Source organism: Hipposideros armiger, unplaced genomic scaffold (assembly GCF_001890085.2).
Source record: "Hipposideros armiger isolate ML-2016 unplaced genomic scaffold, ASM189008v1 scaffold_11, whole genome shotgun sequence".
Lineage (NCBI taxonomy): Eukaryota > Metazoa > Chordata > Mammalia > Chiroptera > Hipposideridae > Hipposideros > Hipposideros armiger.
Window position 1 is genome coordinate 2,007,299 of NW_017731361.1, and position 12,216 is coordinate 2,019,514.

Genomic DNA, 12,216 nt, shown 5'->3' on the forward strand with positions numbered 1-12,216 from the left:
AAAAAAAAAATCTTTAAAAAGAAAAAGTTGAGTAAGTTGCCCAAGTTTGTGGGAGGTGGGAATCTGAACCCAGGTCTGATTGCTAAGCAAAGTGCCAGAGAAAAAACAGATTTCCAGTTATGTTAATATATATCTGCAAGAGGCTCTTTTATTTCATTTACCCAATATTTTTATAATCAGAGAAGAATCTGTACAACCAAAAATTTCCTTTCACATCAAGGATGAGGAAGAACAGGTTTTTACAACGAAAAAAATCACAGTTGACATTTTTTTCCTTTAGATTTCCAAGTAAGCTTCCAATTTTGTCAGCTACTGCATCACTGGCATCGAAATTAAGCAGCTATATTTCTCAGAAAACCCTCAGGCTTCTTGTAACCAACCATCTTTTTCTAATAGGTCTAACAGAATCTCAGCTAAATTCTTGTCATGAGGTTAGGAAATGCAGAAGTCCACATCATGCGCTTACCCTCCCCTTCAGATGATTTAAAAGAGCTTTTACCACAGGCTCTGCTATGGTCCTCAGGGTGAGGACCTGGGGCCAGAGATCTCTAACTTCCTAGTCCCTACTCAGGTAGACCAGAGCTTGGATGGCGTGCGATGGGTGGGACAGAAGATGGGAGATAGCTAAAGAGTTGAAGGGGTATAAGGAGTTGCATTTTGTGCCAGCCTCCCCCCATCTCCTACCAATTCCAAAAGTCCAGCCTTTGGAATATCACAGCAGAATAACTTCATATTGAGCTGCATACTGTACTAAGCTTTACACTAAACTACAGCACACTGACTCCTCCTTGAGAGAACCTTTCCTACCATCCCCTCCTCCACAATACACACACATCCCCACTAAAGCAACTTGCATCCTAAGCCCTTGAAAGATTTACTGCCAGTACCACAGACAAATTAGTGAATACCCTGCAGTTGATTCCAAAGACAGGATGCTCATTTGCATGAGGAGTTGTGTGTCATTTGCATTATATTTGCAAGTTATTTCCATATCACGCCTGCCCTGTCAAAATGTACATAAATCCTTTGTACTTTCACTTTTTTATTTTCCGAAAAGGGTTATTCCTCCACATCCTGCCCAGACTGTCAGGTAAAATTGCCAGTTGAATATTTCGGGCTTGATTGTGAAGAGCCTCACATGCCATGCTGTGGTCTCAAACAGTAGAGAATCCCCAAGGATATCAGAACTCAGTTTGAGACACTTCATTCATGCATTTATTCCACAAATCTTTATTAAACACCAACAATGTGCCAGGTACTGTCCTATGTGCTGAAGATATATCTGTGAACAATGAGATAAAAAATAATTACAGCATTAAAAGTTAAATGCTGTCATTTCAGAAGATCACTTGGCACCAACCCAATCAATAAACACAGGCGCAAACACACTAAAATCTTCCTAAAGTGCTTGGTTATAAGGTGGTCATCTGGGTATTACAGAATATGATGGAATTTTAATTAGTCCTAAAATTAAATAATAAAATTCTTGAAGAGAAGTGAAGATCCCTGAGAATGTGTCCCCAGTGGTCCATGAACCCCATGTTTGAGAAACACTAATTGGGGAGCCATTAAATGATTTAAGCAAGGAAATGACCTGGGTTTGTGTCTTAGAAAGATCACTCAGGAAGCTACATGGAAGGTGGCTTGAGGCCAGAGGCTGAGAGATCAGAGAGGCTTTGATTGTCTGGGTGTGATTCAGTTGTGGGGCTGTCCAGACTGCCAGCTTCATAAGCCTGTGGCCCCCCTCACTGGTGTCTGCCTGAAATTGAGTCTTACCACACACAGGTGGCTTCAGAAGTTTTCAATAAAAATTTGTGCAGTCACACGGAGGGGTCACAACACACATTGTTTCACTTGAAAAGTCAGCTCTAGACCTGTCTCTTCAAATTCTCTTATGAAGCTAGCTATAAGTGGTAGATCCTTCTCCACTCTTCTACCACCCAGCTCTCAGTTGACTCTCGTCTCTCTCTCTTCTTGATCTTTTAAACTCTGTTACTCCAAATCTTCATCCCTTTATTTTGTGGAACAATTCAGCTTCTATTCCAAAATTCCAAGGAGTGTGAGAAAACAAACGGCCCTTCAGTTGCAGGACCTACCCAATGAGGGGTTGTAAATAAGCTTGTTTTTAAATTCTGTTCTTAAGAAAAAGCTACTACAGACCTTATCAAGAACAATAGCCCTGTAATGGAAAAAAGAGACAGAGACATGGCTGAGGGAGAATCAAGACTGTAGGGAAGAAAGGAACTCCATGGCTAAAAGAAAGTTTCATGGGGTAGGCCACAGACAGCTCTCATTAGGTCTTGGTCACACGGTTAGGGTAGATTGCTTGGTTTCGATGCTCAGAGGTGCCCAGACAGGGTCTGGTTAAAAACCTAGGGTAACACCAACCTATAAAGAAGAGAAAGTTAGTGGAGTGGAGCCCAAAGAGAAGTGATCAGAGAAGTAGAGAGAATGTACAGCAGAAAACAAGCGTTTCAAGAAAGAGGGATCCAGCAATGTGAAACATCACAAAGAAGTCAAGTACAAGGAAAACAAGGAGAAGCCATTGGATCTAGCAAATAAGGCAACCTTCTAAGAACAGTTTTAGTGAGGTCTTGTGGAAGACACTGTTGATTGCTTACCGAAAAGCCATTTCCCACCCTTCTTCCTTACTGGTAAGGACTACCTCTCACTACAGGGGCTCAAAAATGCCAGATAGTTTCTCAATACCCTTCCCCTACCCCTTAAACCTAAGGGTAAACGTGTAACCTCATTCTGGACAATGGGACTTGGGAGAAAGTACGGAAGCTTCTGGAAAAGACTTTCCTCCTCAATACAATAAATATCTTCAAGCCCTTTCTTTCCTGCCTTGGAAATTGTCATGTGAGCTCATCCTTTTTAGAGCTGTGGTAGTGATCTTAGACTATGATCGCAGACAAGTCCAAGAATAAAACAAATACCCTGAGGATGGCAAATGAAATAAGAAAAACTTGGATCCTTGATGACATTACTGAGTGGCTAAATTAACCAAACCTGAAGCTACTTACCTCTGGATTTCTTGTTATGTGAGATAAAGAAATATCTTATTACTTAAATCACTGTTGAGTCAACTATTTCATTAATTTGCACCTATGATACATGGTGGGCCGGGAAGTCAGAATTACATTTACTGAGGAGAGAATGGAAAATAAAAAAGTAAAGATTCTAAGTGTTGTGCAGTGGTTTTCTAATGCCAATTAATGAACTAGCTGCATTAAAATTACATGGGGGACTTCCTAAAAATACAGCTTTTTGGCCTTTATTCCTGGAATATTCTGATTCAGTAAGTCCAACACAGAACCCAGGGATCTTTCTTTTTAATGAAAGCCCCACTAGTACAATATTTTGGAAAATAGTTGTCACTTTCTTATAAAGTTAAATATATACCTACAGGTATCCTATAACCTACAATTCCACTCCTAGATATTTACTTAAGAAAAAGAAAAACATGTCCACAGAAAGATGTGTATGAGACTATCCACAGCAACTTTATTCATAGTAGCTAAAACTGGAAACAAGCCGAATGCCCATAACAGGAGAATGAAAATGATCAAGGACTGGGGATGATTATAAAGATTACCAAGGGGCATTGAAGGCCTGATCATGACTGGAAATCAGACATTGGAGCCAGTGAGCATGGTGTGGTTCTTCTCTAGCAGCCTGGAGGCAGGAGCAGAGAAAACAAATCTTGTCTGCTCTGTGTGTGGGAATTAGAGCAGGGAGGACGAAAACCAGGAGGCAAAGGGACTAGAGGTAATAGAAAGAATGGAATAACTATCTTTGTCTGAGGGTGCTTTTATAACGCCCCTGTCCAGAGCTTCCCTTATTCTGCCCCGTTTAGCTCTGCCCTCTGTGTTTAATGCCTCCTCTTCCTCGTATTCAAAGGTAGGAAAACCAGCCAACCCCCTTTGCACAGTGGGACTGAGGCTTAGAGGAGAGAAAATAGGAGAGGTCGAAGTCAGTGCCCATGAGATGTTCAGCCCACGTGGGGATCCCAGAAACAAGCAGAGGCAAATCCCACTGTTGCTACATTCACCAGGGAGGATGCTCTCACTGAGGGTCTAAGGAGCTGTCATCCATGGGGTACAGTAACTGGTGGCCTGAAAAATTAATGGGGCTCCTCCAGGTAAGAGATAAAAGGAAAATTCTGTCCAAGCAGGTGTCACACTAATTTGGCAGAAGGCTGGGTACTGATTTGCATGTGTCAACAACCACTTCCCTTCCCTCTCCCCTCTCCCTCCATTATGGCTGGTTTCAAGCTGCTCCCTGGGGAGGAGCATCAGAGAAGTGCAACTTTGTTGGAATGAAAAGAAGGCTTGCTTTCTAAGGAAAGAAGTCCAGGAAAGAAGAGTCAAGGCGGCTGCAACATGATAGCTCTAACTTCCCTTCCTCTCTGTCCCTGCAGGCTCAGTGAAAGAAAAGAAAAACAAACCAACGCTATCAAAGAGCTACACTGTGTCCAGCCTATTCTGAAGGCTTTGACATTCATCTTCCCAACAACCCAAGTCCAAGACCATACCCAAATAAGCAAAGTGAAGCTTGGAGGAAGGGAAGCATCACATAGCTAGTGAGGGGCCACACTAAGGCTCCAGCACAGGTCAGGCTGACTCAAACTCTGAACTGTTTCTACTATAATGAGCTGAGTGGTGCTTTCTCTATGTGTCAGAGATTAATGAATCCTGTGGTCAGTGTAGACACTGAACTGTAGAGCACTGGCTTGCAGGAGAGGGCTCAGTTTCCTTAATTTCCAGGATACCTAGTGACACACAGAGCAACAACTGAGACTGCCATCCACCAACAGTAACAAAACAACAATGAGAGCCACCACTTCTTGAGATCTTACTAAGTGCCAAGCACCATTTTAAGTGCTATGTAGGTGTTATTTAATATTTATTTTTACGATAACCCTATGAGGCAGCCAACAATTATCCTGTCAAGCACCCATGAAACATCTAAAAATGAATCACATACTAGACCAGAGAGCATATCTAATCAGATATTTTTTAAAAATCGATAGACCACTTTGTCTAATCAAAATAGAACCTTACAGAAAGATAACAAGGGCCTCATGCATTTGGAAACACTTTTAGACTCGTGGGATGAAACAGAAATCAAAAAGGAGATATTTAGAAATGAAAGTTAGTTGTGGAAAGCAAAGCGGTACTTAGAGAGAAATATATGGATTTAAATGTTTATATAAGAAAAGCAAATCTGAAAAAGAGCATCCAACTCAAGAAGTCAAAAATAAACAGACTAGGGCCGGCCGAGTGGCGCGATGGTTAAGAACCGGCTTGGGACGCCAGAGGGCCCCGGTTCGGATCCCACATATGAGGGCCAGTGACACTGCCCTCCACAGCTAAGATGCTCAACAACAGCTCAACCTGGAGCTAGAATGCTATGAGTCACCGGCGACAGCCTATAGCAGCCGCAGTGAGCAGCCATCCAGAAGCTGGCGACTGATCTGCCTCACCCGGGGAAGAGCACAATGATGGTGCCAACTTGGGCCAGTGAAGCAACGTCCTCCACAACTAGACTGAAGAACAAAACGACAGCAACTTGTCTGTTCCCCTTCCCCCAATTCCCCAGCACTGTACCCATTCCCCCAATTTCCCAATAAAAATATTTTTAAAATAATAATAATTAAATAAATAAATAAACAGACTAATCCAAAAGAAAGTAGAATGAAGATGTCATAAGACAAAGGCAAAAATTAATGAATTAGAAAAGAGATACTATAGGGGATCAAGAAAACTTTTTGATAAGCTCAATCAAGAAAAAGAGAAGGCATGGGAGCATTTTCTCAATCCGTTGAGACTTTGCTTCCTGGCAATTGTCATCAGTTTGGCTCAGATAAACTCTCATAAATTTTCTTCTAGGCTGGAAAAAAAAAAGAAAGAAAGAAAGAAAGAAAAACAGAAGGCATAAATAAACAACACCAAAAAATTTTAAAGGGAACATACCTGCAGATATAGTAGATAATTAAGTCATGACGGAATACTATAAAGAATTTTAGGTCAATAAATTTTAAATTTTTGATGAAAGGAATAATTTTCCTTAAAATGGAAAAGCAATCCTATAATGAGATATAATTTCTTTTCCACAGATGAGGAAACTGAGGAACAAAGAGGAACTTGTTCAGATTCCCATAGCTAGTAAGAGATAGAGTCTGGATTTGAAGGCCCAGACAGTGAATCTCTAATCCATCTTCCCTCCCTCACGGCCTTCCTCCCACATTAACTGAGCCACCAGCTAGGCACCAGTCACTGTGCTAAAGATTATGGGGATAAAAGAGAAAGTTCTTGCCTTCAGGAAGCTCCCAATCTAGGAGAAGAGACTAGGACCAGGACTAGGGTGAGTCAAGCGAGGTACCTAGGGCACAAAATTTAAGGATGTATTCACACTTACTTACACAACTTTCCTTAAATTTTGCACCCTAGTCCTGGACCTGGTATAAACATCATAACAACTTCAAAGTTAAATGCTTTTAACAACTTAAAACAGGCAAGAATTCTGAGCTATGGATGTGAGGAAAAGGCATTCCAGGCAGGGGAACTAGCAGGGAAGTAGCACGATCCCTGGTGGGAACTATAAGCAGTTTGGTATTTCTGAGGCACACAAATCAGTGCAAGGTAGAGAATGACAGAAGAGAGGCTGGAGAGATAGCCATGGTCCGGGTCATCATCATAGGTGCTTTATATCATGTTAAGGAGTTTAGACTTCATAATAAGGGTTTAAGCAGAGGAGAGGCACAGGCATAGTTGTGTTTTAGAATGATCCCTCTGGGGCTGGCCAAGTGGCTCAGTTGGTTAAGAGTTGGTTTGGGAGCTGAGCTCTGAGCAGCAAGGCCACCGGTTCAGTTCCCACATGGGCCAGTGACACTGCATCCTCTACACCTAAGATGGTGAACAACAGCTCGACCTGGAGCTGGGCTGCCATGAGTCGTCGGCTATGGCGTAGGCTGCAGTGGGCTGCAGTGGGCTGCTGTAAGCTATCACGAGTGGCCGGCAGCCAGTGTGAGCAGCTGGCAACTGGTGTGAGCTGCCAAGAGCCGCCGTGAGCGGCCGTCCAGAACCGGCGACTGATCTGCCTCACCCGGGAAGAGCACAATGATGGTGCCAACTTGGGCCAGTGAAGCAACGTCCTCCACAACTAGACTGAAGAACAAAACGACAGCAACTTGTCTGTTTCCCTTCCCCCAATTCCCCAGCACTGTTCCCATCCCCCCAACTCCCCAATAAAAATCTTAAAAAAAAAAAAGAAATATTTGAGATGTTGAATTGGCAGACCTTAGCGGTTGATTGAATGTGGGACAAGTAAGTATGAAAGGAATCAAGAATGAGGCCTACCACCCAGTTTCTGTCATGAATAACTAGAGTACACCATGGTAACACCAACTTGCATCCATTTCTCAATGCACTCATACATCCAATAATCTATTCATCTGTCCTTTGATTAAATTCTTATGAGTATCAAAGCACCACGAAGAACTGCATGTATATAAAAAGCATAATACTTGGCCTTATTCATTTATTCATTCACTCATTAAACTTTTATTGATATCCTCCTGTGTACCAGATACTATTCTAATGGAGATAGTTTATATATAATAAGCATTATTACATGTAACCTATAATATATATAAAATACATACTATAATAGCATGAACAAACAGAAAAGGTCCCATTTAAGGACCTAATGTTCTAGTGGGAGATACAGATAGAATGCAAAGAAATAACATAATTTCAGGTAGTAAAACTTCTTTGTAATAAAAGAAACCAGAGCTCCTTCGAGAAATGGCTGATTCTAGAGCTGGGGCATGAAATATATAATATGAGCCTGGAGCATCTTGCAGTGCCAGGAAGAAAGTAAGGGCTCAAATAAAAACCAATGATGGAGGTGTATCAAAGGGACATAGGAGCCAACTGAACAAGCTCCCAATAACCAAAATTGGAACAATTTGAGGAACAAAATAAAAAGATGTCTGAGTCTGAAGCTCAGAAGAGGGAGATAAATTAGAAGCCATCATTATAGAAAATATTTAAAACTGATGCTGGAGAAAATCTTAGAAATTAATGTGAGTAAAAGATGGATCCTTGGGGCCTTAAACATGTAGAGGGCATGGAGATAAGGCAAAGAGCTGCCAGGAAACAGGAGAAAACCATGAGAGTGTTGGTGCCCAGGGAGCCAAGTGAAGAAAGTGTTTCCAAAGAAAGGATGTGATCAACTAGGTGAAATACTGCTGGGAATAAATGACGAATGACAGAAAATTGACAAATAAATTTGGCAAGTGTCTTCAAGTTTCTTCTTATCTGAGAGGGAAGAAGAACAGAACCACCTGTGTTGCTCTGGAAAAAAGCCAGGATGCAATCCTTAACCAGGCTTTCTGGTGGTAGGGGATGGGAGGAGGGGGGCGGTTGTTTAGAGATAAAGATGAAACCCTCCAGATTGTCAATATCAAATACTTGTGTCTGAGGCCACCAGGCCAAATGGGGCAATTGCTAAACCTTCAGGCTAAAAAGATTATCACTAGGGCTGGTCAAATGGCTCAGTTGGTTAAGAGTTGGCTTAAGGGCCGGCTGAGTGGCTCGTTGGTTAAGAGTTAGCTTGGGAGCGCAAGCTCTGAGCAGCAGGGCCGCTGTTTCGGATCTCACATGGGCCAGTGATGCTGAGCCCTCTACAGCTAAGATGGCGAACAACAGCTCGACCTGGAGCTGGGCTGCTGTGAGGCAATGGAGTAGGCTGCAGTGGGGCTGCAGTGGGCTGCCTTAAAGCTACCGTGAGTGGCCGGCAGCCAGCATGAGCAGCCGGCATGAACTGCCATGAGCAGCCGTCCTATGGCCGGTGACCAATCTGCCTCATCTGGGAAGAGCGCAATGATCACAATACCAACATGGGCCAGCGAAGGGACATCCTCCACAAGTAGACTGAAGAACAAAAGGACAGCAACTTGTCTCTTCACCTTCCCCAATTCCCTGACACTGTTCCCTCCCCCAATTCCTCATTAAAATCTTTAAAAAAAAAAAAAGAGTTGGCTTAAGAGCGCAAGCTCTGAGCAACAGGGCCGCCGGTTCAACCCCCACATGGGCCAGTGATGCTGCGCCTGAGCTGAGCTGTTGCTGAGCTGCCAACAGGTGGCAAGATGGCTCAGCTGGTGTAACAAGATTGCCTGTTCGATGGTGGGCTACGCCCACCCGCAACTAAGACTGAACTTGGCACCTTGAGCTGAGCTGCCACCCGGATGGCTCAGTGGATAGGGTGTGCACTTTTAACAACAAAGCTGCTGGTTTGACTCCCACATGGGATGGTGGTTACGTCAATCTGCAGCTAAGACTGAACACAGCACCTTGAGCTTAGAGGACACGAGCTGCCAACAGGAAGCCAGATGGCAACTAGCTCCCTCCACAATGAAGACTGAAGAACAAGTTGGCTGGTCCCCTCCCCCAATTCCCCAATAAAAAATCTTTAAAAAAAAAAAAAGAAAGATCATCACTAAACACAAAAATCTCTCCTTATCTTCCAGGAAACTACACTTAAACTTGCAAAGAGAAGGGCTTGCTGGCTGAAGGGACCATCCCAGGATTCTACTCCTTCATACATCAAGTATTTACCGTATTCCCCCATGTATAAAACACACCTTATAAGGGCCCGAAATTTGAAAAAAAATGTATTACATAAAGTTATTGAACTCAAGTTTTATTAACTTCTTTTTCATCAGCAATTCTTCTTGCCTCATGCTGAACCATCTTTGTGGACACAGGAATTCCAATTTCCCTTTGCTCTTCAATCCATATCTTCAATTCCCTCTCTAAATATGGCCATTTTGCTGACTTGCCTCTCATGGCCTTCTTCTGCCTTGGCGTTTTCAGTAGGGTTTCTTCTTCCCGTAGCCAGTCTTGGATTGTTTTCTCAGTTGGAGGAGGACCAAACTTACGTTCAGCAGCATGATTTCCACTCATTTTTGCAAACTGGATCACTTTTAACTTGAATTCAGCACTGTACGAAAATCTTTTCTGAGCCACTTCTGGCCAGAACATGGCAAAACATAACCTACCATAATATACCGGTAACAAGTGCGAAACAATGAGTGCAAAGACAACAAGCGCGAAAAAGCAGGAAATGCAAGTAAAAAAATCTACAAGCACTGTATAAGACGCACCCAGTTTTTAGACCCCAAATTTTTCGAAAAAGGGTGAGCCTTATACATGGGGAAGTACGGTATGTGTCAGGTAGTCTAAGGCTCTATGGAAATAGCAGGGAACAAAACAGACAAAATTCCCTCACCTGGGGAGCTAATAGTCCCCTGTGTCCCTGTACTTCTAGTCTCAGCCTCTTTCTTCTATGCCCAGAGGTCCTGGAGGCTACAGGGCAGAACTGGGCAGGCCTACCCATCGCCCGCTGAGGTCTAGTAGAACATATAAAACTTTCCCTTTTAGAACAAAGTACAGAGATCGGTCCCCTGGGCAGAGGATGAATTTTCCCCAGGGTCAAACCCAGGCTGGGAGCAGAGGCCCCACACCTGGAGTATCATTAGTTTGGATGTCACTGCAATTATCACATTGGCTTTAGACAAAGCGGAGTCACAATTAAGGACAGGATTTTAAATCACGACTTTCCAGAGTCTCATTAGGTAATTGATGCTGATCACATTGCTTAATGGGGACCCATAAAATGCTTGCTATTTATATTACAATGGCAGAGAAAAGGCTCAACTAACCAGATAATTGACGAATGATCTGAGGGACTAAGGTGAAGGGGTGGGAAGAGGCAGGGAAACCTGGTGAAGTTTCCCTGCCTCTGGCTTTTAGCTTTCTATTGGTGATGATTGTTTGACCAGATTCAGAAAAGACTGTGCCCTGGTCTTCACAAAGCCCAGAGCCGCTCTTCCCGGGAGCCTGGAACTGAGATAAGAATTGTCATTTAATAGGATTTTCTACAGCAGTTTAAATCGTTTGCTAAATGGGCAATTTCAATCATGCCTTTCCCATACAGTAGGAGGGAGTTAAGCTCATTTCTCCTCCAGCCTATACTTCCACCTCCCATATCTTCACTCCCCCACCATCTCTTAGCAAGAAAGATGGTCTGGGTGAGGTACAGAAGGTACAGATTGTAGCAAGACACTTTGGGCTCAACTGAGTTCACCAGATCATGAGGCTGTAAGAGAGTTGTACCCCATTTCCCACCCTGCACACCCCAGGGCACACAAGGAGACCCATACACACCCTCCATATGCCAGTCTCCCCAGAACAGAGGCCCCAGGACAGGCCAACTTCCCTGCTACTCACCCAAAAAAGGCTATAAATTCCTACTGCAGAAAGATGAGTAGGGATGAGATTCATTCCTTTCCATTGTTGAGACACGGGGCTTTTCAACTGGGAGTTTTCATTAAATCCCATAAATCAAAGCATATAAGGCATTCTCATAACCTCCAGGTATTTGGAAGAGAACCTAGGGGCAAGGAAGAAATGATCTTGGGAAGGAAGAATCCATACCACTTACCAACATATAGACTGAAATTGCGTTGATGGAAGATGTATCTGATAAGGAAGAATTTAGTGTTCCCAAGATTCTGCCTCTTGATTGACCTAGGACCTCCCCATATCTGGATTCATTTCTGCTTGTTCCATATGGATGACCACGTCTCTTCCTTTATTCTCCTTCCTCTCCTCCACCTCCTCCTTTCTCTCTCTCTCTCTCTCTCTCTCTCTCTCTCTCTCTCTCTCTCTCCCCCCACCATCTGCCCCAGTATGCTCCTCCTGTGTCCTTACCCATTGGGATTGATAAATGGTATGATGCCCTGGTTAAAAGCAAGTGCTTTCTCCTCGAAATGGATCTGCAGATTCAATACAATCTCTATCAAAATTCCAGCTGGCTTCTTTGCAGAAATTGACAATCAGATCCTAAAAAAAAAAAAATCATATGAAAATGCAAAGGACCCAGAATAGCACAACAATCTTAAAAAAGAAGAGCAAATTTGGAATACTCACCATTTCTGATTTCAAAACTTACTACAAATCTATAATAAACAAGACAGTGTGCTGTTGGCATAAGGATAGACATGAAAATCAATGGAATAGACTTGAGACTCCAGAGAAAACACTACATTTACTATAGTCAGTTGATTTTCAACAAAGTTATCAAGATAATTCAATGGTGAAAGAATAGTATTTTCAACAAATAATGCTGGGAAAACAGGATATC

The 12,216-nt window shown here is 42.9% G+C and overlaps 1 long non-coding RNA gene across 1 annotated transcript; it reads right to left on the minus strand.

Moving 5' to 3' along the window:
* Window positions 1-10,183: 10,183 nt before the first annotated feature.
* Window positions 10,184-11,908, minus strand: LOC109392857 (uncharacterized). The gene is made up of 3 exons (XR_002126128.1): window positions 11,784-11,908; window positions 11,301-11,463; window positions 10,184-10,916 (listed from the first exon to the last, which is right to left on the minus strand). It is a non-coding gene; the product is annotated as an uncharacterized LOC109392857 (long non-coding RNA).
* Window positions 11,909-12,216: the final 308 nt, after the last annotated feature.